This window comes from Furipterus horrens, unplaced genomic scaffold (genome assembly GCF_987537825.1).
Source record: "Furipterus horrens unplaced genomic scaffold, mFurHor1.1.pri manual_scaffold_1, whole genome shotgun sequence".
NCBI lineage: Eukaryota > Metazoa > Chordata > Mammalia > Chiroptera > Furipteridae > Furipterus > Furipterus horrens.
This window is the reverse complement of record NW_028327171.1, coordinates 158,599,763-158,621,586: the sequence shown is the minus strand read 5'-3', so window position 1 is coordinate 158,621,586 and position 21,824 is coordinate 158,599,763. Positions and strand designations below refer to the sequence as shown.

Below are 21,824 nucleotides of genomic sequence, written 5' to 3'. Positions count from 1 at the left end.
CTAGAAGAAAATATAAGCAATAAAGTTTCAGATATCCCACACAGCAATATTTTAGATAATACATCTCTAGGGCAAGGCATATAAAAGAAAGAATATACAAATGTGACTATATCAAGTTAAAAAGCTTCTGCATAGCTTAAAAAAACAGGAAAATTAAAACAGAACCAATCATATGAGAACACATATTTGTTTATGATACCTTGACAAGGGTTTTATCTCAAAAATATATAAAGAACTCATATAACTCAACACCAGGAAGACAAAGAATTCAATTCAAAAATGGGCAAATGACCTTAACAGACACTTCTCCAAGGAGGACATACAGAGGACCCATAGACATATGAAAGGATGCTTGACATCACCAGTCATCAGAGAGATGCAAATTAAAGCCACAATGAGATACCACCTTACTCTGGTCAGAATGGCCATCATTAACAACTCAAAAATCAATTGGTGGCAAGGATGCATTGAAGAGGGAATCTTAGTGCCTTGTTGGTGGGAATGCAGACTGGTGCAGCCACTGTGGAAATAGGTATTTCTTTAATAAAATTACATGAAATAAATTATGACTTTAAGAAGGAAGCATTTTCTTTTAAACATACTTAAAATCATTTTGATTAAATATTTCAAATGATGGTTGGATGCCAGCTACGTAGTTTATGGTGAAGACTATATAATTTATAACCTTCAGTTTTAAGCATAATGATATCCAAATTTGGTCATTATGAACTGGTGTCAAAGTCTTATCCATAAAGGTTAATGATTCTAGTGCTTTTTACCTTGTTGAATTTATGAATTCTGTGCTTGGACTTTTAAATAGAAAGAAGCATCAAATGAGTTCCATAATGTAACCTTAAATTTATAACCAAGACAAAAAACTCTTAGACAAAAGTAGGATCAATTTAAATGTTTTATAGTCACTTGGACTTGGATTCTCTTTCTTTGATTTCCAAGTGCAAGAAGAAATGACTTTCTTTAAATATGAAACTCTCAGAGGAAAAAATATGGACTGTCTAAAGGTGTGTTGGTCTGGTCAAGATGGTGGTATAGGTAAATGCAGTACTCCACAAACACATAAAAATCACAACTAACCTACAAAATAATCATCATTCAGAACTGCCCCAAATCTAGATGAATGGAAACATTACACCTATGGATTCAAAGGAGAAACCACACTGAGATCAATAGTAGGGGTGGAGATGTGGAATGAGCTGGTTCCCCACTCACATATGATGGATAAAAATCAGGAAGGATAGCTTGTCTATAGATGTCCCCCCTCTGAAGGCTGAGGGGTGCCAGCCTCACACCAAGTCCCTAAGCCCAGTGTTCCAGTGCCAGGAAGAGGAGTCTCCATTACTTCTGACTGTAAAAACCAGTGGGGATTTTCCTGGCCAGGTGGCTCTGCTGGTTGAAGTGTCATCCCATACACCAAAATGCTGCAGGTTCAATCTCTGGTCAGGGCTTGGTTTTTAGCTTGGCTCTTTCAGGGCACATCCAAGCCTAGCTCAAGTAGTAGCCATCTACAGATTGCTTTGTAGCTCATGTGGGGTGCCCTGGGCAAGGCACAGGTGGCAGCTGACCTTAGTCTGTATCTCCTGAAAGGCCCCAGAGCCAACATGTACAGTAGACAGCTTCAAGCCACATTAAAACACCACCCAATCACCTCCACAAGTGTCACTGTCAAGGAGTGAACTCAGCAAGCATCAGAGCCCACTGATGTAAGTCCTACTTTGTGAGGTCAGCCCCTGCACAGCTTATTTTCTATGTTGGTTGCCATTATTCTTCCCAGTCAATTGGCCATGTGAGGAGCAGTAAATTACTCCCATTGAGGTGCCAATGGAAATCAAGTCTCAACTACAGCAGGAGGGTATACACAACCCACACAGGTACACATCTGGATTTCCCAGCTCAGGGGGTTGGGGGTGCTGTATCACTGGACCCTACAGGACATCTACTACATAAGGCCATTTTATCAAACTTGGGAGATATAGCAGCACTATCTAGTACATAGAAAAACTGGGAGGCAACCAAAATGAGGAGACAAAGAAATGTATCCCAAAGGAAAGAACACAACAAAACTTCAGAAAGAAAACTAAACAAAATGGAGAAAAGCAAACTACTAGATGCAGAGTCCAAAACAAAGGTTATAAGAATGTTCAATGAAGTTAGTGAGAACTTCAACAAAGAGATAGGAAACAAAAACAGAGATAGAAAACCAAAAAGAACAAGTCAGAAGTAAAGAATACACTAACTGAAATGAAGAATACATTACAGGAAGTCATCACTGGAACAGATAAAGCAGAGGCTCAAATCAAAGATTTGAAAGATAAGGAAGCTGAAAACATCCAATCAGGACAGAAAAAGAAAAAAGAATCCAAAAAATTGAGGATAGTATAAAGAGCCTGTGGGAAAACATCAAGAATACTGCATTTGCATCATGGTGGTATTGAAAGAAGAGAGAGCAAGAAATTGAAAACCTATGTGAAAACATAATGACAGAAATGTTTTATAACCTGGTGAAGAAAAGATACATTCAAGTCCAGGAAGTGCAGAGAATCCCAAACATGATGAACCCAAAGAGGCCCACACCAAGGCACATTACAATTAAAATGCAAAGTATTAAAGACAAAGAGAGAATCTTAAAAGCAGCAAGGGAAAAGCAGTTAGCCACCTACAAGGGATCCCCCATAAGACTGTCAGCTGATTTCTAAACAAACAAACAAAACAAAACAAAACAAAAACCACCTCACAGCCTAGAACGAATTGGCAAGAAATATTCAAAGTGATGAAAAGCAAGGACCTACAACCAAGATTACTCTACTCAGCAAAGCTACTGTTTAGAATTGAAGGATAAACAGCTTCCCAGACAAGAAAAAGCTAAAGGAATTCATCATCACCATGAAACAGTATTATATGGAATGTTAAAGGACCTTCTTCAAGATATGGGGTTGGGGGAAATAAGTGTAAAAGGTAAAGGAATTAAGGAGTACAGATTATTACATGTACTTCCCTCCTATAGGCAGTTACATTTCAGAAGTGGGTGGTGTGATTCCCTTGAAAGTAGGTCAGTTAGAGTGAATAGTTTATGAAGAGTTCTGAAAGCTTTTCAAATAAAAATATGTTACAGAAATACCAGATAGTATATTTGTTGAAGGAGTTTAACCACTCTTGATTATGTAAAATGATAGAATAATTAAGGATAAAATCTTTGTGTAAGTTCTATCTGAGCTCCTGAGTTGACTTAGCCAAATGCCAAGTCAGGTTACCTAACACCTCTGAACTTCAGTCTTCTCTTCTGTAAACTGGGGATATTAAGGGTACCCTATTATAGGGTTTTATGAGGATTGAATAATGCACACTAAGTGCATAGAAGGCATTCCATATATGAGAATCAGTCTTGTCATTATCACCAACATAATCATTACTCATACTATCATCATGATCATCTGTATAATTACTGAAGCCATTTTAAGGAGATTATAGTGTTTCCCTCAGTTTTTCATTTTAAAAAAAAAATCTTTTTTTTTTAATGTTTCTGTAGCTTAAAAGGTAAACTTTAAATATTTTCAAGGTTTACTAGATTAGTTAACACATCCCAACTGCAACAAAGCATGCTAAAGTCCATTAAAGCTCCCAAAGTCCTCCTGTCTTTGGTTAGTGGAGCACAAAAGATTTTACATTTAGCAGAGCACTCTTCTGTAACTCAAAGTGTACCTCTGTGGGCATGCACAGAGAAGTTCAGCTTAAATCTCAGGAACTTCAAAATGTGGAGTCTGACTTTTAAATCAAGTACATTTGTATAGTGTGTTTTCTTTCCACTGCTCTAATTTTATTTCATTATGAATGCTCCAGCCCGAAACACTGGCTGACAGTTGGTTTAGTGTTTTAACTAATTTTAATGCATTTTAAAGGATTTTTTTCAATGTGGTCCCCAAAATTCATTGATAAGAAAAAGAGTCACTGACTTCATCGCTAAATACCAACTTCTTCCTAGATGTTCACGGCAACATTTTTGATAGGCTAATGCTAATTTAAAATCTGAAATTACTCAAGTTTAGTCTTGCTACTTTTTTACAATACAACATCAACTCAAGGATACCAATGGACATTAATTTGTCAAATCTTTGAACACAAGTTTAGCCCATTTTAACAATTTACACTATAACAAATTTACACCGAAGTAGACACAAAAGAGTATTTACAGACATAATTTCCCTTCTAGACATGAGGTGAACAACTTGAGTCCATCTTATTGTCTCAGTGCTCTGAAGAGGGAAATATGATATAATGTTTCAATCTTCCCAAGAAGGAGGAAGATGACTCAAGGTTTAAAACTCTTATATCTTATCTATGTCAGCAATACCCTAGTGATGATAGAGTTGCTATTAATTACACCCTTTAGTTGCTCAAAGTTGCTATTTGCAAAATACTTCAAAAATGTACCACCTTGTACTTTTTTTCACTTAAACAGATAGCTTTAATTTCTAGATAAAGCCGCAGGCATAGAGAACGGGCCCATGGTTCGTACACAACACTATTATGAATGAGTATGCTATAAGAGCTGCACATAAATTATATATATGTATATATAAATTTGGTTGGTAAACTACTTTTAAATAAACTTCCTAATTTCATGAGATGCTTTCTTTAGTTTTTCTCTTGATAATGGTATGATTTAATAATTTCCATATAGTTTTAGTAATAAAAATGAATTTTAATTTATAATATGATTTATCAAAAAATCCATAGTGAAAAACTCTTTGTTTATAAGAGCAAGAATATATTTCCAGAAGCCTACTTGGCCAAACACTTCTCCAGAGAAGAGATGAATAATACTTGAAAATTCCATATGTAAGATGACAGGATCAGCCAACCATTTGTTAGATAAGAAATACATTTAGAAGAAAAGACTGCTGAACAGATAGGAAATTTAACCTAAACTAAACTATATCTCAAAATCTAACTTTGAGACAAGGATATTACCTTTCTTTAAGCATGTATACCAAATCACCAAATTTCAAAATATCATTGCCTATGCTAACTAACCCTTATCAATTAACTGACTGTACTATATTTATTCTTTAGGAATAAGAGTTATTTGGAATCTAAATTTTTTAATTAAAATCTTATATGTCTTCCCTCAAAAAAAAGTACTAAGAATTGGAATTTGCTTATTTTAGGTTTTATCCATCTTAATTTTGTCAAAACACAGATTTCCAAAACTATGAGAAGCTTCTTTGCTATATAAGCTTTTTTCCTCCTAAATATTTTTTCTTATCTCCAACTCCACTTCAAATCAGACTTTGATTGAAAGGGCATTTAAAAAAGACATTTGTGGAGGTTTACGGTATTTTTGTACACTCTCTCTGGCCATAAAGTCATTTTGCATTCAATTACCAAGAGATGCCAAGTAGGGGGTCATGATTTCAGAGACAGCTGGCTAACACTGGAGATCGAAGCAGCAGGGAACCTGGGAAGGGGCAATGAAAGAAATTGTCTCTTCCATTACCTCATGGGGTTGCTTTCCTGTCATATGGAGTTGGAAGAGTTGCCCTATGTGGAAGAGGCTGTGGGTTACTTTTTTTGTCAAGTATTTAAAAATAACAATTCTTCCAAAGGGCAAAGGCTTCTAAAAAGTTGACTCTATAGGACCTGGAACCAAGGCATACAACTCACAAAATACAGGTTATAATTTCTGTACAACAAAATGGTGATTTTTTTTTAGCCAGTTTAAACTTATGGGAGAAAAAATAGTGTCCTATAATATCTTTTCCTGAGACTTCAATGACTTGATGGCTTCTCTAATTGACTGTTTTTAATTGAATATATTAAAGTAAGAATAATGCTTTGTCATTATTTTGCATCTTTCAATTTTCAAATCTATCAACACCCACTTACCTTGGAAACAGGTCCATTTCTCTAGTAGAACTAAAGTACAGGAAATATGTGATTTAGTCAAGGTCAAACATAATTTCAGTATTTAGGGAGAGAGAGCAAGATATCTAAAACTATATTTTTCTGGAAAATAGTATCCTCCCAATATTTTTCAATAAGCTCATATTGAGCTTGCTTGCTAATATTATGCTTTTCATTATAACTTTTTAGAATATATTTGAAGAGAAGTCACAGTATTATTACAAACTATTTTCACATGTATATTTTTCTGTGTTAATAAAGTGCTACCCATTATTCCTTTTTCTATTTCTTTCTGAGAAACTCAATATATATTTTCAACAATTGGCGGTAGATTACTTAATTAAAGCACCTCCTACTGTTTCTGTCATTTTTCTTAAGATCATATTTGGTACCATACAAATGCCAGGAGTCCCAGCAGCAAGATAATAGAGTCACCATTTCAAATCACTTTTTGTTATCCTTCTAGTATTGTGATGACTACGGTGATAGGTAAAGCCCATTTAAAAAGTCAATACTAGTCTTAGGGTAAACTGTGAAGGAGTTAAATTTAATTTTTATGCTTCTTTATATCATTTTTTCAGTTTAAGAATACCTGCACCTTAATCAGATTACTCTCTGTAGATATTATATATAAAGTTTAAACTTACTTGTGTTTAATATAGATGTCATTTGAAATGTTTTTAGTGGAAAAATTTTATATAAAATAATAACAGATATATTTATTCAAATTATTCCCTCCTCTTTCAAATGTCTATCAGTTATGTTCTCTCAAGTATACATGCTTTAAATCCTTGAAGTTTGCATAAGCCTTCTGTAATTTAGGTGTCTCATATGTAAATTAGAGGTAATAATTGTAACCACAACATAGGCTGTTTGGGGGATCAAATGAAATACTGTTTAATGCATGGTGTGTAGTCATATCTACTACCAGCTATTTTTATTATTATTATTTACCTCCAAATACTATACATAAGTACATATCAAAACTGGTCCTTTTTCATATCTATCACATCCAACACTTTAAAAAATTATTTATACCACCCTGATGATGGTCCAGGTCCTTGCTGTTTCTCTGAACTACTGCTGTCTGGGTCTCTTTACACAAGCATTTGCTGAGTTTCTACAATGCCTAATGCAATTTGGGGACCTCAGATTTTTCAAAGAAGAGCCAGATACTGTCTCTTAAGAAACATTTGGCCCTGGCTGCTGTGGCTCAGTGGATTGAGCATTGGCCTGCGAGTTGTGTCGCTGGTTCGATTCCCAGTCAGGGCTCATTACTAGGTTGCACGTCAGGTCCCCAGGTGGGGGCGCGAGTGAGAGGCAACCACACAGTGATGTTTCTCTCCCTCTCTTTCTCCTTTCCCCTCTCTCTAAAAATAAATAAATAAACAAATAAATAAATAAATTTTTTTAAAGAAACATTTGGACTAATTAGGAAGAAAGAAAATAAGAGATTTATAATTAGTATGACTAATGAGGATTTAAAAAAAAAAAAAGACTAACCTGGTAGAAGTGACAGTGTGGAGAGGATACTCCAGATACAAATATCAGCTTGTTCTAAGGACCAGAGTGCTGAGAAAGGGGAATTAGAGGTGCAGTGCTTTGAAAGCGTGAATAATAATTTAACTGAGAATTTGACTTTTTAAATTTAAAATATTGTAACACATGTCCTGAGTTCTTTTTTTTCACATCTACGTAGCACTGTTTGACAGATAATCATGGGATAATTGTTGCAATTATTTTTAGAATATTTTTAAGCAGTTCAAGCAAATGATGAGTGACATTATTTGAGTCACAGTATTTCATTGATTGTGCAAAAGTGATAATACAGTGCATTTAAGGTGGGAACCAGATGTTTCTACCTAATGATGTGTCATTTATATGACAGTAAAAATTGATATCATACAACTTATTTTACTACTGTGGGTAATCTACGCATAATCTAATGTAATAGCTTCTGAATGCAGTACTCTAACAAGAAGCAGGGAGACACCAAATAGAGATCTAGTTTTGTCTGATTTTGAAATAGAATATTGTGCTTATCAGAACCAGGAATAAAGATGATGATGATGATGATAATGATAATGATATAATGAATGTTGTTTATGATTTATGTTGGCTAATATTTCTCACTTCTCTTGCTTTTCTTTAAAACAACTTATTATTTGAAAATAAATAATATTTTATCTCCTTGTAATACCCTTTAGAAATTGAAATTGGTCAAATGATACAATGCTGATGAGCACCAAAATAAGACTTTAATTTGATCTTAAATTTTATGAAGTTAAACTAACCCTTAGACATATTAATTTTGTAGTTATTGGCTTAAAGAGGTGCTTGAGAGTTTATGAGATTATAGTCTTGAAGACAACTTGCCAAAACTACCCATCTCTAGAATAATTTAGCATTATCTGGTTCCTTGTGTCAATATCATCTTTTTTCTGGACACTTTGGTGCTGAAAATAGTAAGTAAATTCATTTTTAAATAGATTAGAATACTATGTAAATGAATTTCAAACAGCATAAATTTTCAGAAATGGTCTGTAAGCAGTTATTGAACATTTATACGATGCAGAATAGACTATAATGAAAAGCATGTACTTATATTTATGTACTTGCTAAATACAATAATTCTCTGGGTAACTCATCAATAATACACTATTAGTGGAATTTTTTATTATGCATGTCTCACAGAAAAAAAAATTCAGATGTCTATATTGGAGGAACTATAGTAAAATCTAAACCACAGGATTCAGAGTGTCCTAATTATTTATATCTGACAATATTCAAAATGACTTTAAAATTTTTCCTAATGACTCCTTTAGAACCATAATATTTTATTAGTTTCCTTAACAACAATTCATTGATTATACTGTATTAGTTCTGAACTGAGCATTTGAGTATGTGAAACACTATTGGTCAAGTTAGTTATGAAACCAATGTCCTGGCATGTAGGGCAAACACAATAATTCCATTTTGAAAGAACAATTCCAAAGCCTTAAAGAGAGCAACCATATTTAACTGTTTTAATAAGCCAAAACTCTGATTTTTAAAGACATCAAAACAGATTTGTTGTATCATGTTCATCCATGGGAAAAAAAAAATCTAACTGAATGAGCAATATTCTTCCAATTTGTTAAGTCTTTGACAGACTCAATAAAGAAACAGATTCTTAAATGTTAAAGAAAAAACTGAGAGCAACAGTTTTTAAACCTCTGACACAATCACTAAGAAACAGATTTTGTGAGCTTCAAAAATTGGAAAGGATCTTTATTTTTTCAAATATGCTGACAGTCATAAAGTAATGAATGGATTTTCAAAAGAAGAGACTCTTTGCAAATATTTGCATTTTTGCTTGTAGAATTTTGGAGTGGTTGTCTAGCAGAACAAGGGATGGCAGTTTTGTCATATTTAATTCATCCATTTTTCCTTTCCCATACACACCAAAAATATGTATGTCAAATGATGACCTGTCCAGCCTAGAAACTTCCCCACTGACAGGAAAGCAGAGAAGCTGGACAACAGGGATCTTTCGCTGACTTTCTACTCATTAGGTTGGTCAACTTGGAGCATGAGCAGGGATTCAGAATAGCATCTAATGGCTCCACAGCAAAACTGCAAATAGATGAAAAGTGTTTTCTTTTGTTTCTTTCTTAATGTGATATCCAAAATCTCTTTTCTCTGTTCTTCCTCTTGACTGGAGCCCCAGTAGATGTTATATCCCATCATGCCTCTGCCCAAAAACACACCACTTCCATAATCATAGCACTTGCTCTAGGGTAGTCAGTCTCAACTTCTGATATATTTTCATATTAATTAGAAACTCTCAAAAACGTTTTTGAAAAGAAAAAAGTATGTAAAGATTTATTGAATTCGAGGTTCTTTCCACCACTCCTGGAATCATACTACAGAGGCAGACATCAATTGAAAAGACTTGTCATAGCTACAAGGTATCAGTCTTAGGCCATAATGTTTGCCTTCCTTTTCCCCTTTCACATAATTTAGAAAAGTTGGCAGTGAACAGCAGTGGGAGGGGAGACACACTCCTAGAGTTGTAGAACTGAATGGCTCTTTCTCTACTGTTCAAAAAAGAAGCCCCTTGTTTTATTCTGAACATCATAAGAGATAAAGCGGTGTTCACCAGGAATAAGACTGTATTTTAAAGTTGTTAGAGGTAATTATTTGTTATTCACTTGTCAGTTAGCCCTTCCTAAGTAAAAAGCAAATAAAAAGAAGATATCAAGTCTCAAGTAGATCACAAATGTAAAAATATCAATGTTTAAAAAGAGATGGAATATGAATTTATTTTATTTTTTGATTTTTCAATTACAGTTGTTCCATTTTCCCCCATTGCTCCAGCCCACCCCTTCTCCCCCAATCATATCCCTCCCCATAGTCCATGTCCATGAGTCATTTATACACGTTCCTTGACTAAACCCTTCCCTTACTTATCACCCTTCCCTCCCTCCCCCCTCTCCCCTATTAACTGCTATTTTGCTCCTTGTCCTATTTAGTTCATTTGTTTATGTTGTTCTTTAGTTTCCTGTATTAGGTGATATCATATGGTATTTTTCTTTCTTTGCCTGGCTTATTTCACTAAGCATAATTCTCTCTAGTTCCATCCATGTTGTCGCAAATAGCAGGAGTTCCATCTTTCTCTCTGCTATATAGTATTCCATTGTGTAAATGTACCACAGTTTTTTGATCCACTCACCTACAGGTGGGCACTTAGGCTATTTCCAGCACTTAGCTATTGTAAACAGTGCTGCAATGAACATAGGGGTGCATAAGTTCTTTTGAATTAGGGTTTTAGAATTTTTCGGATATAATCCTAGCAGTGCACTCGCTGGCTCAAAAGGCAGTTCCATTTTTAGTTTTTTGAGGTAATTTCATACTGTTTTCCATAGTGGCTGCACAAGTCTGCGTTCCCACCAACAATGCAGTAGGGTTCCCATTTCTCCACATCCTCGCCAGCACTTCTTGTTTGTTGATTTGTTGATGATGGCCATTCTGACCAGTGTAAAATGGTATCTCATTGTGGTTTTTATTTGCATCTCTCTGATGGCTAGTGATGTTGAGCATTTTTTTCATGTATCTATGGACCTTCTGTATGTCCTCTTTGGAGAAGTGTTTGTTCAGGTCCTTTGCCCATTTTTAAATTAGGTTGTCTGTTTTCTTGGTGTTGAGTCATATAAACTCTTTATATATTTTGGAGATCAGTCCCCTGTCTGGGATATCATTGGCAAATATGTTTTCCCATATGGTTGGTTTCCTTTTCATCTTGCTGATGTTTTCTTTTGCTGAGCAGAAACTCTTTAGTTTGATGTAGTCCCAACTGTTTATTTTTTCCTTTATTTCTCTTGCCTTAGGAGATGTATCCGTGAAGATATTGTTACATGGGATATCTGAAAGTTTCCTGCCTATGTTTTCCTCTAGGACTTTTATGGTGTCACGGCTTACATTTAAGTCTTTGGTCCATTTTGAGTTTATTCTCGTGTGTGGTCTAAGTTGGTGGTCTAGTTTCATTTTTTTGCATGTCCCTGTCCAGTTCTTCCAGCACAATTTGTTAAAGAGGCTCTTCTCACTCCATTTTATATTCCTTCTTCCTTTATCAAATATTAGTTGACCGTAGATTCCTGGATTTATTTCTGGGCTCTCTGTTCTGTTCCACTGATCTATATGTCAATTCTTATGCCAGTATCAGACTATTTTAATTACAGTGGCTTTGTAGTATTGTTTGATGTCTGGTATTGTGATCCTTCCTGCTGTGTTCTTCTGTCTCAAGATTGCTTTTGCTATTTGGGGTCTTTTTTAGTTCCGTATGAATTTTTGGAGTATTTGCTCTAGATCTGTGAAATATGTTATTGGTACTTTAATAGGAATTGCATTGAATCTGTAAATTGCTTTGGGTAGTATGGCCATTTAGATGATGTTGATTCTTCCCATCCAAGAACATGGTTTTTAATTCCATTTATTTGTTTCTTCCTTAATTTCTTTCTTCAATGTTATGTAATTTTCAGAGTACAGGTCTTTTATCCCTTTGGTTAAGTTTATTCCTAGGTACTTTATTTTTCTTGTTGCTATAGTAAATGGTATTTTCTTTTTTGTCTCTGTCTCTGATATTTTATTGTTGGTGTACAGAAATGCCTTAGATTTCTGTATATTTATTTTGTTGCCTGCTATGTTGTCAAATTCACTTATTATATCGAGTAGTCTTTTAGTGGAGTTTATAGGGTTTTCTAGGTATATTATGTCATCTGCAGATAAAGATAATTTTACTTCTTTCCCTATTTGGGTGACTTTTATTTCTTTTTCTTGTCTGATTGCTGTGGCTATGACTTTCAACACTATGTTGAATAGGAGTGGAGAGAGTGGGCAGCCTTGTCTAGTCCTGATTTCAGGGGGGATGCTTTCAGTTTTTGTCCATTGAGTATGATGTTGGCTTCAGGTTTCTCATATGTAGCCTTAATTATGTTAAGGTATACTCCCTTTATTCCATTTTGGTGAGTGTTTTCATCATAAATGGGTGTTGTACTTTATCAAATGCTTTTTCTGCATCTATTGATATGATCATGCAATTTTTGTCTTTCATTTTGTTTAGGTGATGTATTATATTTATTGATTTATGTATATTAAACCATTCTTGCATCCCTGGGATGAATCCCACTTGATTGTGGTGTATGATCTTTTTGATGTATTGCTGGATCCTGTTTGCCAATGTTTTATTGCGGATTTTAGCATCTATGTTCATCAGTGATATTGGCCTATAGTTTTCTTTCTTTGCTGTGTCTTGACCTGGTTTGGGGATTATGGTAATACTGGCTTCATAGAAAGAGTTTGGGATTTTTCCCTCTTCTTGGACTTTTTGGAATATTTTGAGGAGGGTAGGAGTTAGTTCTTCCCTAAATGTTTTTTTAAAATTCGTCTGTGAAGCCATCTGGTCCAGGGCTTTTGTGTGCCGGGAGGTTTTTGATTACTGTTTCAATTTCCTTCTTTGTTATTGGTCTGTTAAGACTTTCTACTTCTTGGTTCAGTTTTGGAAGGTTATATGTTTCTAAAAATTTGTCCATTTCTTCTAGGTTGTCAAATTTCTTGAAATACAGTTGTTTGTAGTAATTTCTTATAATCCTTTGTATTTCTGTGGTAGCAGTCGTGATTTCTCCTTTTTCGTTTCTGATTTTGTTTATTTGGGTCTTCTCTCTTTTTTTTCTTGATGAGCCTGGCTAAAGGCTTGTTGATTTTGTTTATTTTTTCAAAGAACCAGCTGCTAGTTTCATTGATCTTTTGAATTGTTTGTTTGGTCTCTATGTCATTTAATTCTGCTCTGATCTTGATGATTTCTTTCCTTCTTTATGACCTAGGTTTTGTTTCTTGTTGTTGTTCTAGTTCTTGTAGCTGTAGGGTTAGATTTTTTTATTTGAGATTCTTCTATCCTTTTCAGATATGCCTGTATTGCTATGAAATTCCATCTTAGGACTTCTTTTGCTGTGTCCCATAGGTTTTGGGCTGTTGTGTGTTCATTATCATTAGTTTTCAGAAATTTCTTGATTTCTTCTTTGATGTCACTGTTAACCCATTCATTATTTAATAGCGTGTTATTCATTCTCCACGAGTTTGGGTGTCTTTGATTTTTTTCTCTGAGGTTAATTTTTAGTTTCAAGGCATTGTGGTCTGAAAAGATGCTTGATATGATTTCAATTTTCTTGAATTTGTTGAGGCTTGTTTTGTGTCCTATTATGTGGTCTACCTTTGAAAATGTCCCATGTGCATTTGAAAAGAATGTATATTTTGCTTCTTTGGGGTGGAAAATTCTATATATATATCAGTTAAGTCCATGTGGTTTAGTGTGTTGTTCAATGCCTGTATATCCTTGGTGTTTCTTTGCTTCGAAGATCTGTCTATTGTTGATAGTGGAGTGTTAAAGTCCCCTACTATGAGTGTGTTACTGTTAATATCTTTTTTGTGGTCTTCTAATATTTGCTTTATGTATTTGGGTGCTCCTATGTTGGGTGCATATATGTTTATCAGTGTTATATCTTCTTGTTGGATTGTTCCCCTAAGTATTATGAAATGTCCTTCTTTGTCTCTTTTTATTGCCCTTGTTTTGAAATCCGTTTTGTCTGATATGAGTACTGCTACCCCAGCTTTTTTTTCATGTCTATTTGCTTGGAACACTTTTTTGTATCCATTTACTTTTATTCTGTGTAAATCTTGTGTTTTGAGGTGTGTTTCTTGTAGACAGCAAATATGTGGGTCCTGTTTTCTTATCCATTCCGTTACCCTATGTCTTTTAATTGGAGCATTTAATCCATTTACACTTAAGGTTATTATTGGCATGTATTTATTCATTTCCCTTTGTACCTGTGTTTCTCTCTTCTTTTCTTCTTTTTCTTAAAATATACATTTTAGCATCTCTTGCAATGCTGGTTTGGTGGAGAGGTATTCTTTTAGTCTTCCTTTGTCTGTTAAACTCTTTATTTCACCTTCCATTTTGAATGAGAGCCTTGCTGAGTAGAGCATTCTTGGTTGTAGGCCTTTGTTTTTCATTGCTTGAAATATTTTTGACCATTCTCTTCTGGCTTGTAATGTTTCTACTGAGAAATCAGTTGATAGCCTAATCGGAGCTCCCTTTTATGTTATTTGCTGTTTTTCTCTTGCTGCTTTTAGGATTCTTTCTTTATCTTTGAATGTTGCCATTTTAATTAGCATGTGCCTTGGAGTGGGTTTTTTTGGGTTCCTCTTCATTGGCACTCTCTGTGCTTCCTGAACTTGCATAATGTTTTCTCTCATCAGTTGGGAAAATTTTCTGTCATTATTTATTTCTCCTGTCAGCTTTTCTATTCCTCGTTCCTCTTCTCCTTCTTTAATACCGATGACTCTGATGTTGTTTTTTCTCATGCTATCCTGTAATTCCATTATTCATACTTTTTCAATCTTTTTTCATTTTGTTGTATTGCCTGGGAATTTTTTTCTACATTGTCTTCTAATTCATTGATCTGATCCTCTGCTTCGTTTAGCCTGCTTTTAATTGATTCTACTGTGTTTTTCAGTTCAAAGACTGTATTCTTCATTTCTTCCTGGTTCTTGTTAATAGTTTCTATATCCCTTTTTATGCTGGTATAGTTCTCCATAAGTTCCCTATAATTTTCTTGGAGCTGTTGGTAACTTCCTTGGAGGTTGTTGTATTTATTTTTGAGGTTGTCAAGTATATTGAGCTTCTTCACCATCATTGTTTTGAATTCCGTTTCTGACATTTGGGCTATGTCTATTCTCTCTACCTCTCTTTCTGGGGATTCCTCTTTTCTTTTCATTGAGAGGTTGTTTTTGCATCTTACCATGTTGGATTCTTTTTGTTTGTTTTTGTTTTCTGGGTTTGTCTGCTTTGCCTTCCCACCTTTGTGGTATGAGATTCTTTATAGGAGATCTGGGGGTTTCAGTGGTGCAGTCTCTTTGATCTCCTGAGCCTGGTGTCCTTGGGGTACCCTTTATGTCATTTGTTTATGCTGTCTGGTTATATTTCAGATGCTCTTTGGTGGGATCTTCCCTCTGGCTAGTTGATTGAAAGTCCCTCTGTCCACTTTGTCTTGAGTTCTTTTGTGCAGATGCTGTTAAAAACATAGACAGAAAACAACCAGCCAGCCACACTTCACTGTGAAGAACACTTTTAGAAGAGGGTATATAGCTTTTAAATTTTATTACAGAATATGTGTTATTTTGGTAATAAAAAAAAATAGGACAGAGAGCCTGCACACACCACCTCACATGTGGCAAACACAGCCTGCACTGGCCTGTTTGATGGGCTATTGGAGGACGAAGCTGAGAACCTCAGAGCACAGCCAATTGTTAGTAAACATGGGGTTGATTCTGAGGTTCTAGAATTCCCAGAGCAGTGTCTTGGCACTGGGAGCTTCAGCTCACAGTATTTCTTCACAGCTCTTGGATGCCCTGTATCAGGGTTTTTTCCAAAGTCCATATGAAGTTTCTCGTACTAATGTGTATTTATCTGCTTGGATATGCTGAAGGAGAATCCGTCATCCTATTGGGCTTGCTGCCTCTATGCATCATCAGGCTTCAGTGCAGGAGTTTCAGGTGAGCACTTTTCACTTGCAAAGCCTTCAGGCACAGAAGCTTTATATGCGATGTCCTCAGGCAGGATGGCTGCAAGTGCGTGTCCTTCAGATGAGCACACTTTAGTTGGACACACTTTGGGTGAACACTTTCTGGTAAGCCTGCTTCAGGTGAGCCTGGTGCAGTTAAGCAAGCTGCTGGGAGTGAGCATGCTGCAGGCGAACAACCTCTGGTGATCAGCCTTTGGGAGAAAAGCCTTTAGGTGAACAGCCTTCGGGTGACCAGTCTTCAGGTGAACAGCCTTCCGGTGAAAAGCTTTTGGCGACAAGTCTTTGCATGAAAAGCCTTCGGGTGAACAGGCTTCAGGTGAACAGGCTTCAGGCGAAGAGGCTTCAGCAGAACATAACTGAGGTGAAAAGCAATTGGGTGAGCAATCTTCAGATGGTCCATCAACCAACAGCGCTTCAGGCCCAGCATTAAAATGACTCACATGCCTATACATGAATCACCCAGGAAAATGTCTTTGTGGAGAGGGAGTCTGCTCTGCTCAGAGTTCCCAGCAGTGCATGTTAAAGAAGATCTTTGAAGCTGGAAAACTTCAATTCATGGTCCAGGGGTGTGAGAGTATGTGCCCATCTATGAACCTCTACTCCCATGGAACCAGGATGCACATTATATGCTATTGCAATAAATAGGTCTGCAACAAGCCCTAGAAGCCTTCCTTGCTTCTGGCTCTGACTCAGGCCGCAAAAAAATCATCCATCAACTTCATGGGCTCAATTTATATTGAGTTTCTTTTCCAGTCAATAACTAATGACATGTGCCTCTTCCTGAGTACCAGACAGGAGAGTGAAATATCTTTGCTCTCCTACTCCTGCCATTATCCATACTTCACTGTCCTCTGCTTTCCCTGTTCCCCAAACCCATCCCTCAACATTCTTTTATTTTTCAATAAATTTGCATAGTTAAAAAAAAAAACATAAACACACAGCCCAGGCAGGAAACCCACACCCTCAAAAATATCCCCCACCCTCTATCCTGCTATCGTCAGCAAATGAGCCAGTATTAATATAAATGTAGAGAGGTTAGGGCTTTTATACTATAGGAGGAATTGATAAGAGTTATTTTTAAAGAGGGGTAATATGATTTTTTGAGAGAGAGGATGATAGATTAGTAGTAGTAGCAAGTAGTGTTGAGACTATGCAAGACAATAAGTAATATTTACATTGTATGTTAATAATAATAAAAGAGTGGAAAGAATGTAGAATATAGTAAGAAAGTGGAATTGTATAGTATTAGATTTATATAGTAGTTATATTCTATTTATTTAGTGTGAAAGGGAGGCTAAACAAAACAGACAAACAAAAATTAAAGAGGAAGGATGAGAAGGAGAGATGTTATGAAACAAATTAAAGAGATAATTTTTTTAATTTTTTAAATAAAAGTAAAAATTAAAATTAAAAATAAGAAATTTTAAAAAATTAAAATAAAATAAAATACAAATAAAAAAACTAAAATAGAAATAAAAATTTTTAAATATATATATTCAAAAGGAAAGTTTTTACTCAGTTCAGCCTTTGTGTGTCAACTTCTTTTTCTGGATCCATAGCTGGTCTAATGAGGCGGGCCAGAGGTTTCTGATCTTTGCAGGTTTGGCACCTGTTTGGAGCCACCGGGGAGCTTGTGCACACACTAGCCTCAGGCCTGCTGAGCTGTGATCCAGGAGTTGGTCTCTCACACCTCGGGGCGGGGCCCCAGACTCTTGTCCACAGTGGAAATGAGCGTCTGTGAGTCGCTGCCCGCTGTTCCCGCGCTGCAGCTGCCCGCTGTTCCCACACCCGCCTGGGCAGGCACGGGCAGAGCCCACGCAAGTGGTCTGCGCTCCGGCCTGGTGCCCTCTGGGGCTGGCCAGGGGTGTCTGCACACAGTCTTCTGCGTGCCCAGCAGGCCATCCCTGCGCCTGTTGGGGCACTGATCCTATGTTTGTTGGGGTGTGTCTGAGGGGCACCCAGATGCGTGGCTGGTGAACGGTTTGCGCGCCTGGGCCAGTATATGAGGGCACTTCCCTGTGCACACCCACGCTACCCAGGGTGAGGGTTGGGGAGTGGGCGAGCGCACTTCTGCGCCTGCGCTCCTCAAGAATGTCCTACCACCCCCAACCTTTCCTCCCCTCTCCACAGTATACAGGAGGAAAAAATAAAGGAAAATCACGTTCTCACATGTCTTTCAGCGCCAGATGCCACCTGGTCCTCTCCTGTTTCTGCCAGTGGGCAGAGATCCACTCTCCTCCTGATTCCTCTCTGGGGAAGCCCGTGGTCACTAAAAAGCCTTTGTGTACTTCCAGCTGCAGCTCAGGGTGCTACCCCAGTCAGAAATCCCATCTCATCCCTTTTCTCCGCTACCCTCACCAAACAGGTGGCTCCCAGATTGTTTTCTCTAATCCAGCAGTGCCAAGGCTTGACTTCTGCCAGTGTCCAGCTGCTCACCGAGATGTTCTGTCTGCAATTAGCCCAAACTGCAGACAGGTCTTGGGAGCCTGAAAGCGCAGCCTCCCCTCACTCCTCCGCCATCTTCTCTCTGTATCGGAATATGAAATTTTAAAAATTAATGCATTACTTAGAGATGCAAGCTGTAGATTACTGAATGAATATGTAATATATTTTCACTATATTTTTTGATCAAAATAAATTCATAGGATAGTGAGGACAAGAAGAAGTTTAAAAGTGGGTATGCCTAGCCAAAGAAAATATTGTCTTCGCAGTAACTCTTTCAGAAAAATAATGTTATTCTAGCATAAACCATAAATTTGAGAATATAATACTTAACAGGTAAGGGGTAATAATTATCATTTAGAAGTTATCTGAAATGAACCAAATATTTTAGATGCATTTTCTCATTTAAACTTCATAGCAACCCTATGATATTGGTCTTGTGCTTTCCAGTTCATAGAAGAAGAAATTAAAACACATGAACACATGGAGATAATTTCCCCTCCAACTAAATCCAGGATCTGGGAATAAACTGTTTGAAAGAAACTTAGTGCTCTTTCTAATATTCAATTATTCAAGTTTTGCTCAAATACAATGAATCCTTAGCAATCTTTAATTTTAAACTATCATAAAAAGGAATGGATGTCATATGAAATACAGATCTTTCTTGAGAAAATATTATATATTAATAAGCAGTGCCATGAAAGTAAAAAAAAAAAAAAGGGTAGATTACAGTTACCCTATGAAACAAAAACTTATATTCACTGTCCCAAAGAAAAGAGGAATAATTAAAAGGGAGATTTTGTGTTTACAGATTGTCATGATTTACAATGACCATAAGTGCTAGAGTATATATCTTTCCCAGAAAGAGATATTAATTAAGCAGGATACAATATTTTCTCTCATTGATAGTAGTTTCTGGAATTTTTTTTAAAATCAGTTGAAATAGTTTTATAAAGAGATTCTTTTACCATCTTTTATTTAGTTAGCAATATCGAAAAGACTAGCTAAATTGAAAGAACCAAGACTAAACACTTGATTCTTTCCATTTATTTACCAGTTTTCAAGATAAAATGAATTAGTTTCTATCATATTCCAAAAGCCAAGTAGATTTTTAAACATAGTTATGAGCTTATGAATTTAAGTATGTTTGAAGGGTTTCAAGCAATTTCAAGTATTATTATTATTGAAGCTCAAATAATACCATTTTGGTAGAGGAAGCATCTTTGCTTTGGCTCCTGAGTCCTTCTGACATGACCCTAGCAGTTTCTGCTAGCTTCTTCAATGTCTGATGTGACAAAATTTATCAGGCTCATTGATACTCTCCCTGCCCCAGACCTGGAATCTGCTTTTTCTTGAAAAAGTCCTGGTTTCTCTTCATGGAAAAATATATTTCAAGGTCACAACTAGGGTACAAAAGATGTTCATTACTGGTGCATTTATCATTTTATTTATACTGTTTCAGTATACAGTATAGAAAATGTATCTGTAAAAATAAAATTCTTTGTGAACATATGTACAAACTTTCCATTCATATCAGAACTCTGGCACTTATTATTTATTATTTGATCCCTTCTGTATATTCCACATCAAAAATTCTAGTAATGAAGGACTCAGGGGATGATAGAATTACACTAACCTATAATCACTTATTTAGTTTATATCAATTACACATGTAACAGATTCAGAATAATAGTACTACATGTATATAAACTTTCTAAATGTATATAACTATGAATATAATTCCTACAGTATCTATAAAATGTTTAACACATTATTTTCCCTTCCTTTTTAGACAATATTATATATACATTACTTAAAGATGTGTACTTTGCTCTTGTTTTTATCCTTCACTTTGTCTTAGATCTACAAGCAGCCATCTGCTTAATGGCCACCTCATTCTTTATCTCTTCACCTTCTTTAGTCGTTTGACTTGTTTGAAGAACATTCTTGGCATATTCCTCAAGAATAACTTATTTGAGCAATATTCCTTTATATAAAATTTGTCTTTATGAACTTTTAGGAACAGGTAGGGGTCACCAAGCCCTTGTTTGGTTGTTTTCTTGTAATGATCAAAAAAATATGGTGTCATGCTTTCCAAGAATTTTTGGAGCTATTCCTCTAACCCGCTTTTATATGGACTTTCTCTCTCCTTAAATCTTTCTGTCAATAATATGGTTTTTATTCTTCTCCAAAAGTTTTCCCTTAGAGCAGGACCCTGGGATGTCAGTCCCTTGTGCTCTGAAGACATACCTAGCTTGGGTCTCCTGCACTCACTGACTATTGTACTAGGCAAAACAACACCCAGTTTCAGCTACTGTTCTCAACTGGGTCCACTGTGCTTTCCAGTGAAAAATTCGACATTTTGGGGTTCTCAGGACCATCAGATGCTCCATTATTTCACTCTACTTATTTTCACAAAGATCCAAGTAACCCATAGCCTGTGTCTGGCAGCAGTGTGTCCTCTGAAGCTTGTATTTTGGAGTTCATGGGGCAATCTTGTCACCTAATTTTGTTACGTTTTTCATAGGTTTTTGATTTTGCTATCTTGTTAATTATCTACTTTTGTGTTAGGATTCAGCAACATTTGAAAACTATACTACTATTGCTATCCCCCAAATATCCAGTAACTGATTGTGATTGTCCACTGATACAAATATGTTCCAGTAATAGGAGAAGGGAAAATTAATAGACTTAGATAAATAACACAAGCAATAGAATCACAAGTTTCTTCCTAAGGACAAACATGAAATTTTATTTCAGCAAATTTCATCAGTATCCAAAAACACTGCCAAGTAAAGATATCTAGATTTAGTAAAGATCTCTACTAATTGATAAATAATAACTTTAATAATTACAGTTTTATAACTATAAACTAGCCTGAAGTTGTTGTCTAGACAACCTCTTGGTGGTGAGGTGGGCTTCTATTTCCCAGTCTTCTCTTAATATTTTTCTAATGGCCTGTTGTCCACTCTTGGTAAGCACATTTCTGGAAAGAGCAAGAACTCATAACATATAGCCTCTGATCATGCATGCTTATAGCCAGAAGCTATAACATGAACTTCCTGAGTGAGGGGCTTCAAGAACCATCAGGGTCCAGACTCCTATGTGAGTTTTAAGCAAACACACATACACACACACACACACACACACACACACACACACACACTCACACTCACACTCATACACACCAGCAGCTTTTGTAGTGTTCAATACTGCAAAGACCCATGAATGTCCACTGCCTCTCTGCCACAATGAAATAACCCTATTGGAAAAAAAATAAAAATAAAAATAACCCTATTGAAAGCTGACCTATTAAGGTGGACATGCAACTCTGACTTCTGCATTAGT

The 21,824-nt window shown here is 36.0% G+C and overlaps 1 protein-coding gene and 1 pseudogene across 3 annotated transcripts in view; both read left to right on the top strand.

The window, feature by feature from the left end:
- The window catches only part of KCNH7 (potassium voltage-gated channel subfamily H member 7), a 516,764-nt gene that overhangs the window by 155,663 nt on the left and 339,277 nt on the right, over positions 1-21,824 (top strand). The gene's annotated exons all lie outside the window — the stretch shown is intronic.
- Positions 15,890-16,679, top strand: LOC150022130 (acrosomal protein SP-10-like; annotated as a pseudogene).